Consider the following 23828-nt stretch of genomic DNA (forward strand, 5'->3'; position numbering starts at 1 on the left):
GGCAACCTGCTAGGCACAGACGCTTCCATTGTTTCCCAGCTTTCCTTAAAGGTTTTCACAATGATGATAATAGTATCAAGCACCTGTTATGTGTTTGGCAAAGAGACTCTGAATTTCACACACATTACCTCATGGAGTCCTCATGATAAGCCCATTGCACAGGTGAGAAAATGGAGGCTCCGTGACATCAAATCATTTGCCTGAGGTCACACAGCTTACAGGTGGTGGAGCCAGGATTTGAACCATGGCTGTCTGACTCTGGAGCCCTTAACCACCCTGCATTACTCTTTATAGATCTTTGCGTATTCCTAGAAATGGACTTCCTGGGCCAGAGAGTTTACACACTTAAATGTTTAATACAAATATCTGTACTGCCCTCCAGTGTATTACTTTACACTTCCATGAGAGTGCATGGGTGTGTATACTCAAAATTTCACACGTGCTGGTAAGCTTGACAAGTAAAAGGGATTCTTTAGCTGATGAATGATCAGATGGCACATCTTTACAGAGGTTTGTTGAATTTTTATCATTCCTTTGTAAGCCCTGTGCCAGTTTCACACTTGGGATGTTTGTCTTTTTCTTATTGAATCATAAGTGCTCTTTATATGTTAAGGTTCTTAATGCTTTGTCTGCCATATATGTGGTCAACAATTGAAACTCCCTTGACCTGAGACCACTTTGAAAGGCCAGACAATTCTGTTTTTATTGCACTTCTGGCCTTGATGAATGTTTCTGTTCTGACAAAACCACACAACAGGCTGCACTTTATTGGTGGTGTCTCCAGAAGCAAAAGTGGGGACTGTGAGGTCTTATAAACCTCAGTCTTATTCAGACCAACATTTGAAAAACCCCTTAGCTTTCCACGGCAAGAAAGTCAGGACCCCCAGCTTTTTGTCCCAGTTCTGCAGCCCAATGCAATGCCTCAGCTTCTGCTCCTTCCAGGTTCAGAGAGATCGGTAAATCCAGCCACACCCACCTCCCCACCAAACCATGCCCACTGTGTACAAAATCTCCCCATTCGGCCATGCCCCATCTCCTCTAATGGAGTGGAAGTAGCAGATACAGAGAAATGGTTGCCCCTCAAATATAGTCAAGGAAACTGTACAAGGGGGAGGCAAGCAGGAAGGGTCCCTTGACCTTGATGGCTGGCAACCACTTGGTGTCCCCAGCAACCACCTGGTTAAGGAAAGAAGGAGGCCCCTGGCTACTTAAACCTACCTTTCTAACCTACTCTTTAATATATTCCTATCAGGGCCCATGGTTTCTCTGTGCCTCAGTTTTATCACCTGTAGAATGGAGATAATTTTAAGGATTCCGTGAGTTGGCATCTGTAAAGGGCTTGGAACGGTGCCTGGCACATAGTAGGTCTTCAATAAACAATATCACTGTTGCGGTTCCACTGTATTATCATTGAGGATAAGTTGCAGGCTGGAAAAGCAGGGCCCCGGGGCACCTGGAACCAGCCCCGGGGGCAGGTGGGGCTCTGCACAGCATCTTTACCCACTGTCACCTGGAGGACTCTCTTGGGGAACACTGAGGTCCCAACTACACCCCTCCCCAGCCCCTAGTCCCCCTCATCCACGTCCCTGTCTTCAGAAGCCCAGAAGGGGCCCCCTGGGAAAGTGGCACCGTGGGGACTGCAGGCTGCCCAGCACAATTACCATTCTCACCCTCATTAAACCGCATTTTCATTCTAATTAGAGTTTCACTGCCTCCCAGAGAGAAGGGCCGATTACTTTTCACATCATTACCAGCCTCTCCCTCCCTCCTTTCCCACCCCGCTCAGGTGCCTCTTCCACACCAGCTTGTCTCTGTCTCTGTCTCTGTCTCTGTCTCTGTCTCTCTCTCTCTCTCTTCTCTCTCTCTCTCTCTCTCTCTCTCTCTCTCCCCTCTCTCTCTCTCTCTCTCTCTCTCTTCATCTCTCCTCGGACTAGACAGAAGCACAGAACATTTATTAGTCGCCTACGGGATGCCAAGCTTGGTGTTAGGAACCTTCACCCACAGCATCGTTGCCTTAGTTTTGCCCTGCTCTCATTGCCCTTTTTTCTCCAACATTTATCCCTCTGAACATGCCCTGTGATTTACTTATTCTGTTTATTGTTTATCTCTGCTCCCCCAGAATGTCAGCACCCACTTGTATCCCCAAGGGACTCCACTCCTGGGCACACTGACCCTACAGCTTCCAACAGCCAGCCTCTGGCTGCTGGATCATTCCCAGGGCGGGCAGAAAGTTGTGGAGAGCAAACACACTGCTGGAGCAGCCCTTGCCCAATGACTGGGGAAAGGAGAGGGATTAATACCCCAGCTCCCTTGCCCCTGGTGGGAAAACTCTGAAGGGTGTGTTCTACTTGGTGTCTCAGCATTTCCCCAGCAAGACTGAGTCACAGTTGTCCGCAGTGTAGATTCATTCATGAACACACTTTCATCCAACGCCTTCCCTCCCTTACTCCCCTTCTCCCCCCATCCTTGCTTCCTGGGGTCACCTCCCAGATCAACCACATCCTGGATCTCCCAACCTCCTTGGGGTCCGGGGAAACCAGATCTCTGAGAGAGTCACTTCAGTACTCAGCACCCAGGGGATGGGTTAAGAAACCTTCTGCAGCTCTCTCTGAAACAGAAACTCCATTTTAACTAGAACACAGCATCACTGGGCAGCTCTGACCCAGGTTTAAAATAAACTCTCTGGGGTGTTCCCTGGCGGTCCAGTGGATAGGACTCGGCATTTTCACTGCAATAAACTCTCTGGGCGCTCCCATTTGGAATGGAGGTAAACTGCCCAGCACTTTAGGGGAGCAGCTTGACAGTATGCATTAAAATGTGAAGTGCACAAATCATTTGCTTTCTGGGTGGCCAGGAGTCACTGGTCTCGAGTATGGAGGTGGAGCCAGCATGTTTTGGGCAGGCTGTTTGTGACCATGCAAACAAGAAATAATCTATGTGCCCATCAGTAAAGGATGGAAAAATGAGCTACGGTACTGTGGAATACTACAAAACTGCAAAAAAAGGAGCTGGATGCCTGTATGAGTTTCCTGGGGCTGACAAAACAATGTACTGCCAAGTAGGTGGCTGAAAAAAATAAGAATTTCTTCTTCCATGGTTCTGGAGGCTAGACATCCAAAATCAAAGTGTGGGCAGGGTTGGCTCCTTCTGGAGGCTCTGAGGGGAGAAGCGGTCCATGTCTCCCAGCCTCTGGTGGCTCCCAGCAATCCTTGGCTTGTGGCTGCATCACTCCAATCTCTGCCTCAGTCTGCCATGGCCTCTCTGTGTTTGTGTCTTTATGTGTTACCTCTTTTTCTAATTGGATACCAGTCCTATCAGACTTAAGGCCCACCCTGACCCAGTATGACCTCATTTTAACTCATGTCATCTACAAAGACCCCATTTCCAAATAAGGTCATATTCACAGGTACTGGGGGTTGGGACTTATGTATATCTTTTGAAGAGACACATAATAGTGCCGAGGGATCAGCCCTAAGTGTGGTCTGATTCCCTTTATGTGATCACAGTCTGTTGATCACAGTCAACCTTTATTGGGAGATTAACATTCTCCTCCTGACACCCACGCCTCCAAGCTTTAGCCCAATCACAGCTATTTCTTTTCCCCCTTGATTTAGCCAATATTCATCACGCACTTAGAACATGTTCAGCACTGTCTTAAACCTTTTAAGGGCATCATTTTATATAATTTTTGCAGCAACCCCATGAAGCCTCTATGGTGTTAGCCCCCATTTTACAGATAGGGAGACTGATCCCCAGGTACATCGAATCCCTATCTCACTCAGCTGGTAAGTGACAGAGCTGGCCCAAGCGGCCTTTTGTCACCACCGTGGCTACTGATTACTGATTTCCCTGGTGACAGTGTGTACCTTCCATGAAATACATGCGGTCGTTTATTTTTTCCAACAACCCTGCGAGGCAGAAATTACTCTCATGTCATAGATGAGAAAATGAGGCAAGGAGAGAGAAAGTGACTTGCTTAAGGTCACACAGCAGGAGTCAGAGTGGGGATGTGAGCCGAACATGTGAACTTTAGGGGGACCACAGGCTCCATCACCTGGTAAATGGAGTGAGGGTCCCCTCCAGCCCAAATGCGGTTACAGAAAGTCACAGGGCCTGGGTCTTGGCCTCCCAACTTTGGGCTGGGGAGCAGCCCCGACTGACAGAGGCCAACCAGTGGTGCCATCTGTGGGTCCTGCTCTTGGAGCATCTTGGGACTGGTAGCCCTTTCCCATCCCAGGCTCTGAGCACCACACACCAGGGACCCAAGTCAGCCTCTAGGTCTCTCAGAGCTTGGGGATCCACAGGCACCACCCTAACCTCGCAGGGGGTAATTAATTAACGCTAATTAATATCTGTGTTCACAGAGCCAGCCAGGCCCCTGGGCCTGGAGCCTCCAAGGAAGGAAGGCGTGAGAAAGCTGGTACCCTGCCAAGCAACAGGGATTATTCAGACTGCCACGGCTGGCGAGCAGGGAAGGGCTCACGGTAACCAGCTGACCAGTGGGAAAACGGAGGCACAGGTGAGGACCAAGCAGCAATGGACACCTTCAAAAGTGGTTTGCCACTTGAAAGAACAAGGAGACAAGCCTTGGAGATCCAGAAGCTCCTGGCTTCACATGAGCTCTGGGTCCCACCCCTGAGCTTCAGTTTCCTCATCTGTAAATGGGCCAATAATTTTTTTTCTTCTACGTGCGAGGAGACTCGTCAAGCTTTTATGCATGTAAAATGCTTTGCACTCAAACTCCCCTTCCCTGGCTGCCTACGGGAGGGGACTTCTGCAGCCACTTGGCTTAGTTTCCCTCTTCCACATACAATGAGCAGGCAGGGTACCCCCTTTGCTGCTCCTCCCTTTGGAAGGTTCCCAGGGCAGGGCCCGACTTCACAGAAGACTCTGAAAGATCATTTCTCATCGGCCTTGAATTAATGTCGCCGTCGTTGATGTGGTGACGAGACAGTTCCCTGGCCCCTGATTAAAAACAGAAGTTTCCCCCCCACGAGACGGAACAGAAGGGAAAACAAAGACGTGCACACTCGCCGCCAGATAAATACAGACTCAAACACAAGCACGGCAGATAAACACACACTGGCACACCAGATATACACACAGCCGGCTGCAGAATTCTGGTGGGCTGGAACAACCTGGCTCAGACAGCCCAGAGACCCCCAGGAACGACCACACGGAAGGTAAAGAAACCCACCTCCCACCGCACACCCCCAACCCGACCCCTACATGGATGCTGCCAAGCCTGGACCACATCCGGGCCCCTGGCCACTGCAGTGCCCCTGGCCAGGAGCCAGACATGAGGGAATGAATGCCCCCGGCAAGCATTCCTTAGTCCAAGGTGGAAGGGACTTGGTGGATAAATACCTCTGCTTCCTCTCCCCGCAGCTGCATGGGCCAATGGTCTCCCAGAGGCCCCTGGAGCGTCTGCAAGCCCTGTCTCCCCTGCCTTCTCCCCGTATACCTACCCTCAAGTTACTGGGTGTCTTGTAACACCAGAAATTTCTTTCTCACAGTTTTGGAGACTGGAAGTCCGAGATCACGGTGAGGTTCTGGTGAAGGCTCTCTTCTAGGTTTATAGAAGGCCACCTTTGCGCTGTGTCCTCACATTGCCAAAAAACGGTGAGGGATCTCTCTGGGGTCCACTTTATAAGGCGCTGACCTCATTCACGAGGGCTCCACCCTCATGACCTAATCACCTCCCAAAGGCGTCACCTCCTAACACCACCACTTTGAGGGTTAGGATTTCAACATAAGAATTGGGGGAAAGGGAATCCCCTGGTGGTGCAGCAGTTAGGACTCCTCACTTTCACTGCCAAGGGCCCGGGGTTCAATCCCTGGTCAGGGAACTAAGATTCCCACAAGCCGCGCTGCCGGAAGCAAACAAACAAAAAGAATTGGGGGAAAACACAAACATCTATCTTATCTCCCAAACAAACCATGTGCCCTCCACCCTTGTGTCATGGTCTGCTTCTGGAGAAAGCCAAACCAAGGCACCCACAGAGAAGCACAAATGTACAAGTGTACACCCACCGTGACCGTGTGTGTACCTATCAAAAGAGCTGCAGGTCTCAGTGGGGGTGATTTTGCCCCTCAGGTGATGTTTGGCAAGGTCTGCAGACATTTTTGGTTGTCACAATTAAGTATGTGCTACTGGTGTCTAGTGGGTCAAGGCAAGTGAGGCCGCTCAACACCCTACGGTGCATGGGACAGACCCCACAGCAAAGAATGATCTGGCCTCAAATGTCAAGACTGCTGAGGTTGAGAAATTCTGGTCTACAGGAACCCAACTTTCTCGTACACCCTGGCACCCAAACTGACCCCCATGTAGAAAGAGCTGCACATACATCACAGACATGCAGTGGGGTTCACAGGCCTCAGACCACAGAGATGCACTACGCACCAGGCCCCCATACTAGGGAAAGAGCAGGAACGTTCAAGAACGGTGTGTTTCCCACCAGGATATGTGGACTGCCAGAAGGGACCTTCACAATCTGGGAGTAGCCTGTGTGCCAAGCTCTGTTCTAAGAGCTTTTCATGGGAATAACCCATTGGATCCTCACAGCCATCTGGGGAGATAGTTCAGTGACTGTTAAGCCCATTTTACAGATGAGGAAACTGAGGCCCAGAGAGAGGAGTTTATGCCCAGTGACCCAGCTAGAAATCCAGGAGCCCCCAGTGGTATATGCAGACACCTGTGAAGACAGAGAAAGCAGGGTGGACGGGAACCCTCCCCACCACCGTCTGGGGTCTGAGGTGAGGAGGGTCAGGGAAGACTTTGACTTTCCAAATGGATTCCTACATCACTTGGGGTAACTAAGAAATCCATTTTTTAATGGTTCTGTTTTTAAACCTTTTGACCCTGGAGTTGGACACACCTATGGCTCCAACCTCAGCCTCACTATTTTTGGGCTCTGTGAATCTGGGCCTCCCGGAGCCTCAGGTTCCCCATCTGTAAAATGGGGATTCCCCCATTCACGATTCCACAAGTATGCTCTGAGGGCCCACCGAGGCCAAGCACTGTGCCCAGCTCTAGCCCATAAAGGGTTAAGACAGGACATGTGCATAGTAAGCACTTTTTCCCCCACGCCCCCCTCTCCCAGGCATGGGGCTGCTTTACTAGTTTTGTGTGGAATGGGAGCAAACTGTAGGGCAGAGGGGCGGAGGGGCGGAGCCCTCAGCTCCTTCCACCCCCAGCCCACCATCCCCGTGCCTCTCAGAGCCCCAGAGGTTGAGACCCGAGGAGGCATCCAGATTGGGGCCAGGGGCTGACCCCAGGTGGAGGACAGGGGAGGGGTAGCTGCAGGTGCCTCCCCAGCCACCAAACAAACGCTCGGGTTTTCCCACCTCTGCTTCCCGCAGCTAAAAGCACGCGGAGCGAGCGCCACCTGTGGGCCACCGGAGGGAGGTGCATGTGACTCCCCGGAAAGTGAGTCGCCCCTCCCATCTCTCCTCACCCAGGACAGCCACGGAGGGGGTGGGGAGGGTTGCTCAGCAATTTTGGATGCGACTTCCCCTCCTACAAATTTCTCCTCCACGTTCCGCTTTTCCCAGCCGCTGTTTCCACGTTGTAATCTTGTCCCCCGTGCATTCCCCTCCACCATCACTAGTTACTGAACACCTGCTTTGTACCGGGCTCTCTTCTGGGTTCAGAGAACACAGAAGGAACATAGTAGGTAAAACTCCTTGGTATTCTGGAGCCTATAGTCTGGGGGGAAGACAGACGAGGAAAGGGACAACAACCAAGGAGGCCATTGCTGGTTGAGATAAGTGTTCTGAAGGGGAGAGTAAACAGAGGGATGTAACAGGACAGGGAGCCTGCTCTGGATGAGGGGAGTAGAGAGGGCTCTCCGAGGAGGCAATATTTGCACTGAGGTCTGAGAGGGATAAGTCCCCGGCCATACCAAGACTAGGGCAAGGCGTCCTGTGGAGGGCACAGCAAGTGCAAAAGCCCTGGGGCAGAAAGGAGCTTGGGGTGTGTTACAAGAAAGGGTCAGGGTGGCCAGGGCTGAGAGGTGGAGGGAGAGGTCGGGTGGGATGTCAAGACCCCTTTTGGAGACAAACCTGACCCTATACTCCCCCTTGAGGAGTTGTCTCCTAAAAGCCTGAGAGGAAAAGAATAAACCTCAGACTGAACCAAAAGCCCTCTATCACCACTCAGTTCCACACAGATACCATCCTCCCCACCCACCATGAAGACTTGGGAGCAAGTGTTCCCCACAGAGAAAAGCCCCAGACCATGTGTCCTGCCTCCCCTCCCAGGCCTTTGCGTCTGACTATATTGGCTTCACTGTGCCACCAAAGGGCACGTGAAGTGGAGAGAAATGGGACTCGGTGACTGACCTAGGGGCGGGGAGACCTAGAGTTGGCCTCAGAAAGCTCCTTGGAGGATGCCAGGGGCTAGATTGTTGCGGCAGGAACAAAACAAGGGGGTCTATGTGGACCTGCATGTCCCAGGGCTCCTTGTGTGCCAGCCGCCCCATGCCACGTGGGCACTGGGGCAGGGGTTTGTCTCTGCTGGCAAAGCCTCCTCCTTGCTCCCTGACTGCCTCCCTGGGGGACCCGGGAAGCATACAGCCAGTCTGACTCCTGAGTCAAATGCCTCTCGGCTGTGGTGAGCGCCCCCACCAGAGGGCATCCCCTGTCTTCACTGAGCGCCCCCAGGACTGCCCCTATCCTCCCTGTGCCCAGCCCCTGTCCCTGGTGTCCTCACCCCCTTTGAGGCTGGGTTCTCTGCTTCAGCTCCCCTCAGCCAGAGAGAAAAACCCTTAAGGGTTGTCACCAGCCCCACACCCCAGACCCCTGCCCAGCCCCATCTCCCTGTCTTCATGCCCCCCCAAAGCAAAGTCCCCTTGTGTGGCCGGAAAACCCCAAAAGGGACTGTGCAGGGAAATGCCCGGGTCCCATAAGCACTGTTCCTGGGGTCCCTGCTTTGAGGGGTGGGCGCCCTGAGGGAGGCCGTGGGTCTCCCTCCGCCTCGGGAGGAGAACAGAGCCCTGTCCCGAGTCCCAGCTGGCCTCAGCTTTGGGGACTGCCTGCAGCTTGGGGAGGGGGCGGAGCCTCCGGGAGCTTCTAATTACGGTTTCAGAGGCACAGACTTAATTACTGCCTTGTGAAGGGTTAATTACCCCAGTAGGCTGGGAATCAGACAATTCTCCTGCCTTCTGAGAACCAAAATATTTCCCCTCCCAGACCCCCCCCACTACTTGGAATCGTCTCAGTTTCCCGGCACGGAGGTGTGTGGTGGGCTAGGGAGAGTGGGGGCGGGGGGCGATCATGCGGATCTGAAACCACCAGTCTGCTGGCAGAGAATCCACTTTCTGGGCAGAGAGGAGACCCAGGTGGGCCCAGAGGTGGCTCGCTCAGCGGGAGCTCACTCAGCACCTGGGGCCACTCTGTTCCTCCCAAGAGCCCTCTGCCTGGGCTCCTGGTGACATGAGTATCAGGACCTGCCCACCTCCCTGCTCTTCTCCTGACCCCCTCCTTGGGCCCTAGATACACCCACTGCTTCCCACCTCAGGCCCTTTGCCCTTGCAGGTCCCCCTACCTGGCTTACTTTTCCCCCCATGGTGCTGTGTCTGAGAAGCTCTGGCCCTAAAATGTCCTCTCCTCCAGGGAGCCCTCCCTGACCACTGTCTCCCCAGGCACCCTTCCTGGGAGTTCTCCAGCCTATCACGCTTTAATCCCTCTGAGAAATTGCCTTGTTTATATGTGGGCCGAGGACTCTGTTTCCTCATCTGTAAAGTAGGGGTGATGTCAGCAGTCCCATCAGAGTCCTGGGCCGTGACTGTGGTGACCCCAGGGGTCAGGGTGAGTTGGGACCTTCTTCTGCAGGGTCCCATGGGATAGACTTGGAGGTTCTGCGCACAGCTCAAGGGCAGTGAGCCGAGGGCAGGTAAGAGTGAGATTCAGGTGAGCAGTTCATCAGAAGAGGTTAGAAAGGAGGCCGACCCGGGAACAGTGGTCAGGCTGTTTGCACCTGTTTTACAGATGGGGAGCTTGAGGCTCAGAGAGGTGAAGTCACTTACCCAGGGCACAAAGCTGTCTAGTGGGAGAGCTGGTATTCACACCCACATTTGGCAGGTCCCACAGACACTGAATTAAGGAGGGGTGAGCCTGGGGAGGCAGTGATTGGAGGAGGTTTGTTTCAGGGAAGGTAAAAAGTGCAGTTTGACTCGGCTGTGTTGGCTGTATTGGGGGGTGGGGGTGGGAGGCAAGAGTGGTGGTTTAGGCCAGGATTGGGTAATGATTCAATTAGAGATAGAAGGGAAGAAGGGAGGGAGGGAAGGAGGGAGAAAGGAAAGAAAGGAAGAAAGAAAGAAAGAAAGAAAGAAAGAAAGAAAGAAAGAAAGAAAGAAAGAAAGAAAGAAAGAAAGAAAGAAAGAAAGAAAGAAAGAAAAAGAAAGAAAGAAAGAAAGAGAAAGGAAGGAAGGAAGGAAGAAAGAAAGAAAGAAAGAGAAAGAAGGAAGGAAGGAAAGAAAGAAAGAAAGAGGGAAAGAGGGAGAGAGGAAGGAAGAATTGGTCAGGACTATTTCAGTTTCAAGTAAAAATCCAAACCCAAACTGACTTGAGAATTAAAATAATAATAATTTATTGGTTCACGTAACTGAAAAATCTAGGGTAGGTTGGCTTCAGGCACAGCTGTATCCAGGAGCTTAAACAAAGTAATCTCTCCCTCTCAACTGAGCTCTCCTCTAGGGAACTTCATTCTCAGGTAGCCATTTGCCATGGGGATTAAATGGCCTCAGCAATCCCTGGCTTATATCTTATCAGCCCAGAAACTCCAGGGAAGATGGCCACTTTGCCAATAGCTCTGGCAAAAATCCTGGAGCTACCTCTCCTTGGACAGACCGAGATCCATGTCATTTAGGAGTCAGTCACTGTAGCCAGAAAAAGTGGAATGTGTCCATTGGCCAGGCCTGGTCATGTGATCACTCCTGGTGATGAGGGCGGGCCTGGCCCCATCAGACCTAAGTGGACAAAATGTGAAAGAGAAGAAGACAACTCATTCAACAAACATTTATTGAGCACCTACTGTGTGCCTGGTTCTGGTTTAGGAGCTGGAAATACAGCAGAAACACCCCTGCTCTCTTGGGGCTGGTAAAGACGTGAATTCCAGTGATATTAGGTGTGGTATAGAGAAAATTAAGGCAGGGGAAGAGGATAGAGACTGCTGGGGAAAGGTAACTGAGATTTTTAAACAGGAGGTGGTGTGTGAGTAAAGACTTGAGGCAGAAGGAGTGAAAATATCTGGGAAAGGGTATTCCAGGCAGAGGGAAAAGCCCGTGCAAAGGTCCTGAGGCTGGACTGTGTCTGGTGTGTTTGGGGAACAGCGAGGAGGCCTGTGTGGCTGGAGGGAATGAGTGAGGGGGAGAGTGGGAGTTGACGGGGCAAACTGTGCAAGGCCTTGTGGGCCATGGGGAGGACTTTGGACTTTACCGTGAGTGAGGTGGGAGCTGCGGAGTGTTCTGAGCAGAAGAGAGACAGGACCTGACCAGACTCAGGTGTTCACAGGAAGAGTAGATGGTCAGAACCACAAAGCAGCCATCATATATACACAGAGAGAGAGCCTGGGTCTCTACCCATCATGATCTCCGCTGATCTGCCCACAGCCATCCTCTCCCCTGTGTCTCCCTGAGGTTTGGTGTGCTACCTTTTCCTACGACCCACCGGGAGAGGAACAGGTAGGGTGAAGGGCTGGGAGGACAAGGCACCTCGGGCTTCCCCTTCCCAGGAGGACCCAGCCCCACCCTGATCCAGGATACACTTGGGCAGGACTGCTGGGGAATGTTTGCTTTTTGCCCTCTCCAGGATTGTGGGAACAGGCGTGGCTGGAGGCACAGAGAGGCATAACCAAGCTTGGCTGGGGCAAGGCTGAGGGGAAGGAAGCTGGGTCACAGAGAGGTCAACCCAGCCCAGGAAGCCCTATGGAGACAGGGGCTGCTCCCTCAGACAAGGCACAGGGGTCCGGAGGTCAGTTTGGGCCTCTCTGGCACCTTGCTCTGTTTGAGTCTCAAGCCCTGGGCTGTAGGAAGGAGCAGGGATGGGGTGGCAGGCTCTGTGGTTGGGCTGCCAATGCAAGTGCCGATAAGGACGCTTGAGGTTGGATTTCAGCCCTGAGAGGCTGGGCAACATCCTGTTTGGGCAGGCTCCTATGGCTTTCTCTCCTGCAGCCCTGCCCTGACCCTGGTGGGAGAGTTACAGACAGGGAAACAAAAGCCAAGTACCCACTCAAAACCAGAAACAGAAATAACCTCCCCTTGGAATTTTCCTAAGAATAGGATATACACATGTAAAAGAAAGAGGAAGGAGAAGAAGAAGGGTAGGAGAGGAAGTACTTATACACTATTTCACATTCTACACAAAACGTCACTCTAAACAGATTGTAGACCTAAACATAAAAGCTAAAACTATAGGGAATTCCGGGGAGTTCCAGTGGGTTAGGACTTGGCGCTTTCACTACCGGGGCCTGGTTTCAGTCCCTGGTTGCGGAACTAAGATCCCACAAGCTGCACAGCGAGGCCAAAAGAAAACAAAAAACAAAACAAAATAAAAACCCCTAAAACTATCAAACTCCTGAAGGCTTTAAACAGATACTTCAGCAAAGAGGATATATGAATGGCAAATAAGGATAGGAAAAGATACTCAAGATCATTAGTGGTTAGAGAAATGCAAGTTAAAACCACCATGAGATACCACTACACACACCTTTTGGAAGAGGTAAAACAGAAAAGACTGATAATACCTAGTGTTAGGATGTGGAGGTACTGGAACCCTCAACCGCTCCTGGTGGGTATGTAAAATGGTACCATCACTTTGGAAAACAACCTGGCAGTTTCTAAAAAGGTTAAACGTACATGTCCCCTGTGATCCAGAAATGAAAGTAAACTCTAGACAAAAACTTGCACATGAATGTACCTATTCACAGCAGCCGTATTCATAATAGCCAAAATGTGGCAACAACGCAAATGTCTACCGACAGAGGAATGGATAAACAGAACGTGGTAGATCCATAGAATGGAATACTACTCAGCAATGAAAAAGAACAAGGAATTGATAAACACACCAACGTGGATGGACCCCAACAACATTACACCAAGTGAAAGAAGCCAGATACAAAATACTACATCTGGAGCTTCCCTGGTGGCGCTGTGGTTAAGAATCCGCCTGCCAGCGCAGGGGATACAGGTTCGAGCCCTGGTCCGGGATGATCCCACGTGCCCCGGAGCAACTAAGCCCGTGCGCCACAACTGCTGAGCCTGCGCTCTAGAACCCACGAGCCGTAACTACTGAGCCCGTGTGCCACAATTACTGAGCCTGCATGCCTAGAGCTTGTGCTCTGCAACAAGAGAAGCCACCGCAATGAGAAGCCCGCACACCACAAAGAAGAGTAGCCCCCGCTCGCCGCAACTAGAGAAAGCCGGCGCGTAGCAGTGAAGACCCAACGCAGCCAAACATAAATCAATAACTCAATAAAAATACTGCATCTGATATGATTCCAGTTATGTGAAATTTCTAGAGAAGGCAAAGCTAGAGAGACTGAAAGCAGACCAGTGGTTGCCTGAGCCAGGAGACAGTGGAGACAGACTACAAAGGAAAACGAGGGAAATTTTGAGCTATTGAAACTGTTCCCAAACACCAGACTGTTGTGATGGTTGCACATCTCGGTGAATTCACTAAAAATCATCGGACTGTACACGCACACCCGGTGAATTAAACGATATGTAAATTACGTCTCAATAAAGCTAAAAAACCCCACATTGCCCCAACAATCTTCAGATGGGATTGTCACCATTCAGTTGATTAGATCAATAAGTACCTATTCTTCGCACTGGGAACACCACAGGGAGTAAAACGGACGTGGCCTCGTGGAACTGATGTTCTCATGAGGAGACCTACAGGAAGCAAGACGAGAAACGAAAATCTATACAGATGTCGGGTGGTGATTGTTACAAAATATTAAGCAGGGATGGGGAGAGTGCAATTTTAAGTCAGGGGATCAGGGAAGACTCTCTGAGGAGGTGATGTTTGAGGAAAGACCTGAAGGAGGTAAAGAGAGAGGCATGTAGAGATCTAGAGAAGGAGGGTACCAGGCAGAGGAAACGGCAGGTGCAAAGGCCCTGCGGTAGGAGCATGCCAGGATCAGTGAGGAAGCCAGCAGGGCAGAGGAAATAGTAAGGGGGGAAGTGGGAGGAGGCGAGGGCAGGGAGGGGACAGGGCAGAGTGTGCAGAGACTTGTGGTCATGGGGAGGACTTTGACTTTTGCTATGAGTGAGGTGGGAACCAAGGAGGGTTCTTGAGTAGAGGAGGGCATTCAAGGGTGTCCTCTGGCCACTGTTGGGGGAACAGCCTGTAGAGGGGGGCAAGAGTAGGAGCTGGAAGATCAGGGCAGAGGTGACTGGTCCATCATTTCCCACTGGTCCAAGTGGGAGATGATGGGGATGGTCCAGGGTGGGGGCCAGGAAGGAGATGAAAAGTGGTTGGATTCCGGATAGATTTTGAAAGTAGAGTCCTCAGGGTTTGCTGGTGCAGGAGAGAAAGAAAGAGAGAGGACAGAGCCAGGAGAGACACAGATGACTCCAAGTATTTTGACCTGAGCGTCTGGGCCACTAGGAAGGAAACTAAGGCTCAGAGAGGTAGGGGAGGTGTCAGGTTGCACATGGGTCCACAGTGACCCTCGTCCCCAGCTGAGGCATGGCCCTGATTTGAGAGTTCTGGGGGGGTGGGTATCACTAGGGGCAGAGACTGCTCAGAGCCAGGAGCCTCCCAAATCCTCATCCCAGCACCCCCTCTGGCTCTGTTCTCATTCATTTTAGTCTTCTTTCCAGAATTTCTCCTCCCCGGGGAATCCAGCCCATGTGCTTCTGATTCCTTTGTCCTGAACTCATACGGCAGGAGCACCCCCTGAAAGCCTTATGTGGAAGAGAGTAAAGGCAGAGAAGGAGGTGGGGGGCACATTTCTCCCAGGGGGGCCAGGGCTGTGTCCAGCAGCACAGCGGCATCTCCAGGGCATCCAGCAGCAGGGGAGGCATATTCCCAGGCCAGACCAGACCTGCTGCCTCCCAGAATAGGCTTTCTTTGGGCCTGGCAGTCACCCACCCACAGTCCGGGCTCCAGCTGTCCTGACCCCCACCGCCCCCCAGGCCTCCCACGCATTTTCTCTTAGGAGCCATGACTGTGGGATTTGGTTTCCCCCACCCTCTCCTTCTCTTCCCAGCTCTGTCACTCCCTCAGGCTGCCTCCCTGGTGGCTGCAGTGGGCCTGGCTCCCCAGCGAGTCCCAAATAGCCATGGTAGGGACTGTGTGTGGCCACGGCCACAAGCTAGGCATCCCACCTTCCCTGGCACCTCCCCATCCTCTGGCCTCTGTGTTCCCTCCCCTCCCCCACCTCCTGGGCATCTCTGGTCCCCTCCTGCCTCTCCATGTCAAAGGCTTCGGAGGGGGTCTCCTTAATTCATCTGCTCTTTGCTGACCACTGACCCACCAGGCCATGCTCTCACTATTGGGGAGACAGACTGACCGATGCTTAAAAACTAATATTGGGTTGGCCGAAAAGTTCATTCAGGTTTTTCCAGAAAACGTTCCTGAATGAACTTTCTGGCCAACCCAATACTTGTAGAGTCCTTTCTGGTCATTAATAAATCAGCCCATCCATCTCCTGACGACTCTGTGAAGGAGAAATATGGGTTCCTGTTTCCATTTACAGACAGAGAGGAGATGTTGCTTGCCCAGGGTCACAGTACCAGAAAGTGGCCGAGCTGGGACAAACCCTTGACCGCTCTGCTCATCTGCTTCTCCTGAGGGAGACAGATGAGGTCTTGACCTTCCAGAGTTCTCGATCCAGGGGAGAGAGACAGGAAATAGCAAATGAAGAAGAATACCATGCAGCGACAAGGGTTTGAGGTCCCCAAGGTCACCCTCGGGGTAAGTGATTCACTAGGACTCACAGAACTCAGAGAAGTTGTTATGCTCACAGTTGCAGTTTATTACAGGCAAAGGATACAGATTAAAATCAGCAAAGGATAATGGCACATGGGTCAGAGTCCCAAGAGACCAGGCATAAATTTCCAATTGTCCCTTCCCAGTCATGCAGACAGCTCTCAGTTCTCCCAGTAATGATGTCTGACAATAAACATAGAGTATTTGGAGTATTGCCAACCAGGGAAACTCACTCCAACCTTGGTGTCCAGGGTTTTACTGGGAGCCAGTCACTTAGGTACAGCTGACCACCGGGTAGCCAATCTTAGGCACCAGCTCCTCCAGAGGCCAAGCTGATACTGCATGGTGGCTCAAGGACCCCACCATAAATCACATTGTGATTTACCTGGCATGGGTAGGATCCTAGGTATACAGACATTCTTATCCAGCAGGGCACTCCAGGGGCTTAAAGATGACCTCCAAGAGCACGGCAAGGGTCAGTGTTGCAGTCTGTCCTTTCTTTGAAATGTGCAGCGTTGGAGCACCTCAAGCCCACCGAGTCCGTCGGTGCGAAGGAGGTGAGAACAGAAGACCTCATGGACAGAATGACAGAAAGAGGGGAGTCCAGAAGGACATCCCCCCTTGGAGCTTGAACAACTGAGTCATACACTAAGAAGGGGAAAGTCAGTGGACAGACTCCAAGGCAGCCCCTGTGATCCTCATCTCTTGGTATCCACACCCTGTGTAATCCCTCCTCCTTGAGTGCGGGCAGGACCTTGTGACTTACTTCTAACAGTAGAATAAAACAAAGGTGATGGGATGTCATTTCCAAACTTCGGTTACAGAAGATTGAGGCTTTCAAGTCTCTGTCTCTCCCCCTACCTCTGATGAAATTGTATTGTGAGCTGCCCCGTAAAGAGGTCCACATGGCAAGGAGCTGGGAACCACCTCCTCAAAAGCCCGTGAGAAACTGAGTCCTTCCAACAACAGTGAGTGAGTTTGGGAGCAGATCCTTCCCTTATCAAGCCTTCAGATGACACTGCGGCCCCAGCCGACATGTAGATGGCAGCCCATGAAAGACCCTAAATCAGAGAACTCAGTGAAGCCACACCTAATTCCCGGCCCATAAAAACTGTAAGATGTAACTCTTGGCTGTTATTTTAAGCCCCTACGTTTGGGATAACAGCAAGAAATCACTAATGCAGTAGGTTTGGCCGGAAGTTAGGAGGGGAACCAGATATCATAGTGTTTGTCATGTTGAAAAAAATTGTAATAGGCCTCAGCCTTGACTTTACTTCCCCCAGTTGCAGAGCCTGAAACAGGGATTTGAGTGCCGGTGCTTCCTTCAAAGGGGATTCTAGAAAGCATGAGTGGAGAAGAAGGGAAGTGAGATAGGGAGGGGCGGGCAGCAAATACTGAGAGTCTGAATGAGCACATTTTTGCTGTGAACATCTGGGACTCAGTTCCTGTGGGGCACCTCTGACAGAGTGTATAGGACACACACCTCAGTTATCCCATATGAGGGGTGAGGGAGCTGGGGTATTGATCCACCAAAAATGATGAAGGGTTATTCCCAGGCATGTTAGCTTCCTATCAATTCAGACCTGTGGCCATGTGGTCCATAGAAAGCTCCCAGGCAGAGCATCTTGGGTGTTTACCAGGGCTGGGACTAGACTGAGGTGAGTGAGGTGCACAGACTGATTTTTCCCTCTGCCTCAGTCTCCAATATGTCTTGGTACATCATGTTGACAGATCCCGTCTTCATTTAAAATTTTGCCTTTTTATTCACCCTGGAGGTTTTGCATTCATTTTGATTATCTAATTTTTATTTATTTTTTATTTTTTGGCCATGCCACGCAGCATGTGGGATCCTGACCAGGGATCAAACCTACACCCCTTGCAGTGGAAGCACAGAGTCTTAACCAGTGGACTGCCAGGGAAGTCCCCATTTTGATTATTTAAAACATTGCATTAAAATAATATTCATCTTTACTATTGAGTTCTTTGTTGCCCCCTTACATTTTGTTCTCTGTGATGAATGCCTCACTTCTCACCCTAGTTCCAGCCCTGGGGTTCATGGTCTGAGGCCAGCAGCACCCGCAGGAGAGGACTCAGATGCTGGTTGCCGTATCAGAGTCAAGGCAGCCTCAGTTCTGCTGCAGTAACATGTGAGCCCCACATCTCAGGGGCTTAGAACATCAGAGAGTTTTACTTCTCACTCAGCCACTGTCTGGCATATTGCAGGTTGCCCACTGCTGAAGGAAAAGGAACACAGCAGGGCCAGCACCAGTTCTTAAAGCTTCCACCTGGAAGTGTCATAACTGCTCACTTTTTTTTTTTTTTTTTTTGTGGTATGCGGGCCTCTCACTGTTGTGGCCTCTCCCGTTGCGGAGCGCAGGCTCAGCGGCCATGGCTCACGGGCCTAGCCGCTCCGCGGCATGTGGGATCTTCCCGGACCGAGGCACGAACCCGCGTCCCCTGCATCGGCAGGCGGACTCTCAACCACTGCGCCACCAGGGAAGCCCCACTGCTCACTTTTAATTGGCCAAAGCAAATCACATGGCCACACAAGTAGGCGGGGCAGTGCCGTCCTTCTGCTTGGAAGTAGAGAGGGCTGGGATGGTAGTGACAGAGCCCAGTGACCGCTGTAGCAGCCCTGGGTGAGACTGAGGAGGAGCTGGGTGTCTGAAACTAGGTGGGAAGGTCCAGGTGGGGATGGAAACGTATGAGACTTCAGGATATAATTGGTATTGACTCCCTGGAGGGCCTGTCCCAGGCTTTGCCATCTGACAGACTCATGGGGCCACCTCCCACCCTGGATTTTTATTCAATGTAATGAAATACACATAACAAAATTTACCATCTTAACCGTTTTTGGTGTCCAGTTCAGTGGCATTAAGTGCATTCATAATGTACAACTGTCACCACCATCCATCTCCAGAATTCTTTGCATCATCCCAAACTGATTCTGTCCCCGTTAAACAGTAAGTCCCCATTCCTCCCTCCCCCAGCCCCTGGCAACCACCATTCTGCTTTCTGTCTCTATGATTCTGACGACTCTATGTGCCTCATGTAAGTGGAGTCATATAGTATTTGTCTTTTTGTGACAGGCTCCTTTCACTCTGCATAATGTCCTTAAGTTTCATCCAAGTTGTACCATGTGTCAGAATGTCCTTCCTTTTTTTTTTTTATTTTTAAGTAGTAAAAATCACATAACATAAAATTGACCATCGTAACCATTTTAAGTGTACAGTTCAGCCGTGTTAAGTATATTCACACTGTAGTGCCATCAGCCTCTAGAACTTATACGTCTTGCAAAAGGTGTACTCTATACCCACTAAACAACTCCCCTCCCCAGCCCTCCTCTCAGCCCTTGGCAACCACTACTTTCTTCTACGAATTTGACGACTTTAGTTACCTCACGTGAGTGGAATCATGCAATATTTGTCCTTTTGTGATTGGCTTATTTCACTTAGTGTAATGTCTTCATCCATGTTGTACCATGTGTTATAATTTCCTTCCTTTTAAAGGCTGGATAATATTCCATTGTGTAGGTGTACCATGTTTTGTTTATTCATTGATCCACTGATGGAAACGGGGTTGCTTCCACTTTGGGGCTATTGTGAATAATGCTGTTATGAACATGGGTGTACAAATATCTCTTTGAGACCTTGCTTTCAAATTTGGGGGAGTGGGGAGTATATACAGCATCCCGGAAGTGGGATGCTCATTCTATGTTTAATTTTTTTTTTCAGTAACTGCCACACTCTTTTCCATAGCATCTGCACTATTTTACACTCCCACTAACGGTGCACGAGGGTTCCAATTTCCCCACATCCTTGCCAACACTTGTTATTTTCTGTTTTCTTGATCGTAGCCAACCTAATGGGTGGGAAGGAGGTGGCATCTCACTGTGGTTTTGATTCACATTTCCCTGGTAGTTAGTGATGTTGAGCATCTTCTCATGTGCTTATTGGTCATTTGTTCCACCAGGGATTTTAACAACTTGGTTTCAAAGAAAGCCCAGGGCATGGGTGCCAGTCTCTTTGTCAATGCCAGGGCCTCCTGGTCTCATGGGCATCAGGCAGCCTGTGGGGTGCCCAGGGATGGATCCTTGAGCCAGGCAGAAACTGGGGGCGAGAGGCAGGCACGGTGGTGGCATATTCACAAAGAGATTACTGCTGAGCTTCGTCACTTGGCACCAAGACCCACGCCAAAGGCCACGGAAAATCCCAGTGACACCCTCATCCCCAGATATGGGGATGCCGACAGGAAATGATCTCAGAAAAGTCATTTCTCCAGCCACTCAGAAAAGACAGTGCTGTCTGCCCAGAGGGGCCCTTTCCCCTTCCCTCACCCCGGATCCCAGTGGCTTCACCTACAAGACAATTTTGGCTGAGGCGGCACCACTCCTGCACACAGGACACAGGTCTGCTTCCCCATCCTCACCTCCTGCAGCATGGAGTTGATTGACAGCTCACAAGCGTCATTCATTCCTCTCTCCATCGACGACAGGTTGTTCCTTCAAGCAACTTTTCCTTTTTTTAATTCTTTTTTTAAAGATGTTTTTTTAATATTTATTTTTATTTATTTATTATTTTTATTTATTTTGGCTGTGCTGCGTCTTAGTTGTGGCATGCGGGATCTTTGTTGGGGGCATGTGGGATCTTTTTTAGTTGCGGCATACGGGCTTCTTAGTTGCGGCATTTGGACTCCTAGTTGCCCACACGAACTCTCAGTTGCAGCATGCATGTGGGGTCTAGTTCCCTGACCAGGGATCGAACCCAGGCCCCCTGCACTGAGAGCACGTAGTCTTACCCACTGGACCACCAGGGAAGTCCCCCGTTTTTAAATTCTTAATGAATTTATTTTGAAAGGAACCTTTTGCTGTACAGCTGAAACTAACACAAGATTGTAAATCAAATATACTTCAATAAAATTTAATTTCCAAAAAAAAGGAACTTTTATGCCACTGCCACAAAAGGAAAACAAGACCATTTCCATAAGTGGAGGGCAGCAGAAAAAAGAACTACATTGGCGGGGGCAGTGGGGAGGTAATATTAAAGTCAGCTAATGCTGCTGCCTTCATAAGACTCAGAGCTGGGACTAGGGTGAAGACAGTGAGGCACTCAGGAGCAAAATTTAGGGGGTTGCTGGCTCTCAGGGCTGGGCTTCATTCCCAGGGGCCTGAGAGCCATGTCCTTGCCCTCTAGTCCAGCCATGGATCAAAGACTGCTCCATTCCTTAAAAAAAGAAAGAAAGAAAAAAAAGAAAGACAAAAAGGAAAATCTTTCCATGAAAATGGAAAGCGATTACTGAGGTGTTGAAAGGTGTCAAAAACAGCTCATGCAGCTCAATATCAAAAAAAACAACAACAAAAAAAAAACAAAACAAAACAGGGCTTCCCTGGTGGCGCAAAGGGCTTCCCTGGTGGCGCAGTGGTTGAGAGTCCACCTGCCGATGCAGGGGACACGGGTTCGTGCCCCGGTCCGGGAAGATCCCACATGCCGCGGAGCAGCTGGGCCCGTGAGCCATGGCCGCTGAGCCTGCGCGTCCGGAGCCTGTGCTCCGCAACGGGAGAGGCCACAACAGTGAGAGGCCCGCATACCGCAAACAAAAACAAAAACAAAAACAAAACAAAAAAAACAACCCAATCCAAAAATGGGTGGAAGATCTAAATAGACATTTCCCCAAAGAAGGCATACAGATGGCCAACACGCACATGAAAAGATGCTCAGCATCGCTAATTATTGGAGAAACGCAAATCAAAACTACAGTGAAGTATCACCTCACACCAGTCAGAATGGCCATCACCAAAAAGTCTACAAATAATAAATGCAAGAGACGGTGTGTAGAAAAGGGGGCCTTCCCACACTGTTGGTGGGAATGTAAATTGATGCAGCCATTACAGAGAACAGTATGGAGGTTCCTCAAAAAAATAAAAATAGAGTTACCATATGATCCAGCAATCCCACTCCTGGGCATATATCCGGAGAAAACCATAATCCAAAAGGATGCATGCACCCCAATGTTCATTGCAGCACTATTTACAATAGCCAGGTCATGGAAGCAACCCAAATGTCCATCGACAGAGGAATGGATAAAGAAGATGTGGTGTGTATATATATATATATATATATATATATATATATATATACAATGGACTATTAGTCAGCCATAAAAAAGAATGAAATAATGCCATGTGCAGCAACATGGATGGACCTAGAGATGATCACACTAAGAGAAATAAGGCAGACAGAGAAAGGCAAATATCATATGACATCGCTTATATGTAGAATCTAAAAAAAAAATGATAAAAATGAACTTTTTTACAAAACTGAGATAGACCCACAGACATAGAAAACAAGGTTATGGTTACCAAAGGGGAAAGGCGGGGAGAGAGATAAATTAGGAGTTTGGGATTAACATATACACACTACTATATGTAAAATAGGTAAACAACAGGACCTACTGTATAGCACAGGGAACTATACTCAATATTTTATAATAATCTATATGGGAAAAGAATCTGAAAAAGAATATATATATATATATATATATCTGAATCACTTTGCTGTACACCTGAAACTAACACAACATTGTAAATCAACTATACTTCACTTTTAAAAAAAGAAAGAAAAAAAGAAAAGTGTCAAAGATATAACTACAATAAACTCAGACTTTGACTATCATCCATGCAACCATTTTTTTTTTTTAATTTATTTTTTGCTACCTTGGGTCTTTGTTGTACTGCATGGGCTTCTCATTGCTGTGGCTTCTCTTGTTGCGGAGCACGGGCCCTAGAAGGCGCGGGCTTCAGTAGTTGTGGCGCATGGGCTTAGTTGCTCCGCGGCATGGGGATCTTCCCCGACCAGGGATCGAACCCTTGTGCCCTGCATTGGCAGACGGATTCTTAACCACTGTGCCACCAAGGAAGTCCCACGCAATCATTATTGAGCACAGCTGTGGACCAGGTGCTGTTAAAGGTACAGGGGACACAGCCTTGACCGCAGCAGGTGCACTGGAGTGATGCGGACAATGAACAATGGATCAAACAAGTGGAGGATTCTGGTCCCCGCAGGCACTCAGAGGAGGCCCTCAGAGATTAGGGGAATAGGAAAAAACCCACATAGGGCTAACACTTTTCTCGCTGGTCAGCTTCCACACCTTGCTAGGTGTTAAAAATATTTTAAATGTCACCTCTGGCTTTATAGCTGCTGCACACAATATCACCCCATGATCTCCCTGGACTTCTCTCCTATTTCTCTCCCCGCCTAGTCACTTGGCTTCAGCCACACAGGCCTCCTTGCTCTTCCACACCAGCCTCAGGGCCTTTGCACAGGCTGTTCCCTCTGTCTGGACGTCTCTTCCCCAGATCTCCATGGCTCCTCCCTCCTCACGTCCTTCAGGTGTTTCCTCAACTATCATCTCCGAGAGGCCTTCCCTGACCACCCTATTTAGTTCAGCAACCCCCCAGCACACACCCCCTTTCACTAACCTGCGTAATGTTCCCATTCCTAACATTCTCCGTAATTTCTTATTTATCATGTTCACAGTCCTCTCCTGTGATGAAATGTCAGCCCCACAAGGCAGAGATTTGGGTTTGGCTTGTTCACACCTGCACGCCCCCAGTACCTAGAACAGTATGCAATAACATAGCCTGGCATGCTAAGTTTGTTGAGTGAATGCATGACTGTCAGATCTGTAAAAGGGGGAACGTAATGCCTAATTCATCTCAGGGCAGTGGAAAGATGAAATGAGGGGAGACCTATGAGCCACAAAGGAGAAGTTGTGACAGGAGAGATACCCATGGTGGGGTTGGGGGAACACTGCCGTGACCAGCTCAGGATTTTTTGAAATTGGGGTGAGATTCACGTGACATAAAATAAACCATTTAAAAGTGAACAACC

This window comes from Delphinapterus leucas, unplaced genomic scaffold (genome assembly GCF_059928025.1).
Source record: "Delphinapterus leucas isolate spDelLeu-1000000601 "Yukka" unplaced genomic scaffold, BTC_Dleu_Yukka2 spDelLeu_asBTCV2_sq25, whole genome shotgun sequence".
Lineage (NCBI taxonomy): Eukaryota > Metazoa > Chordata > Mammalia > Artiodactyla > Monodontidae > Delphinapterus > Delphinapterus leucas.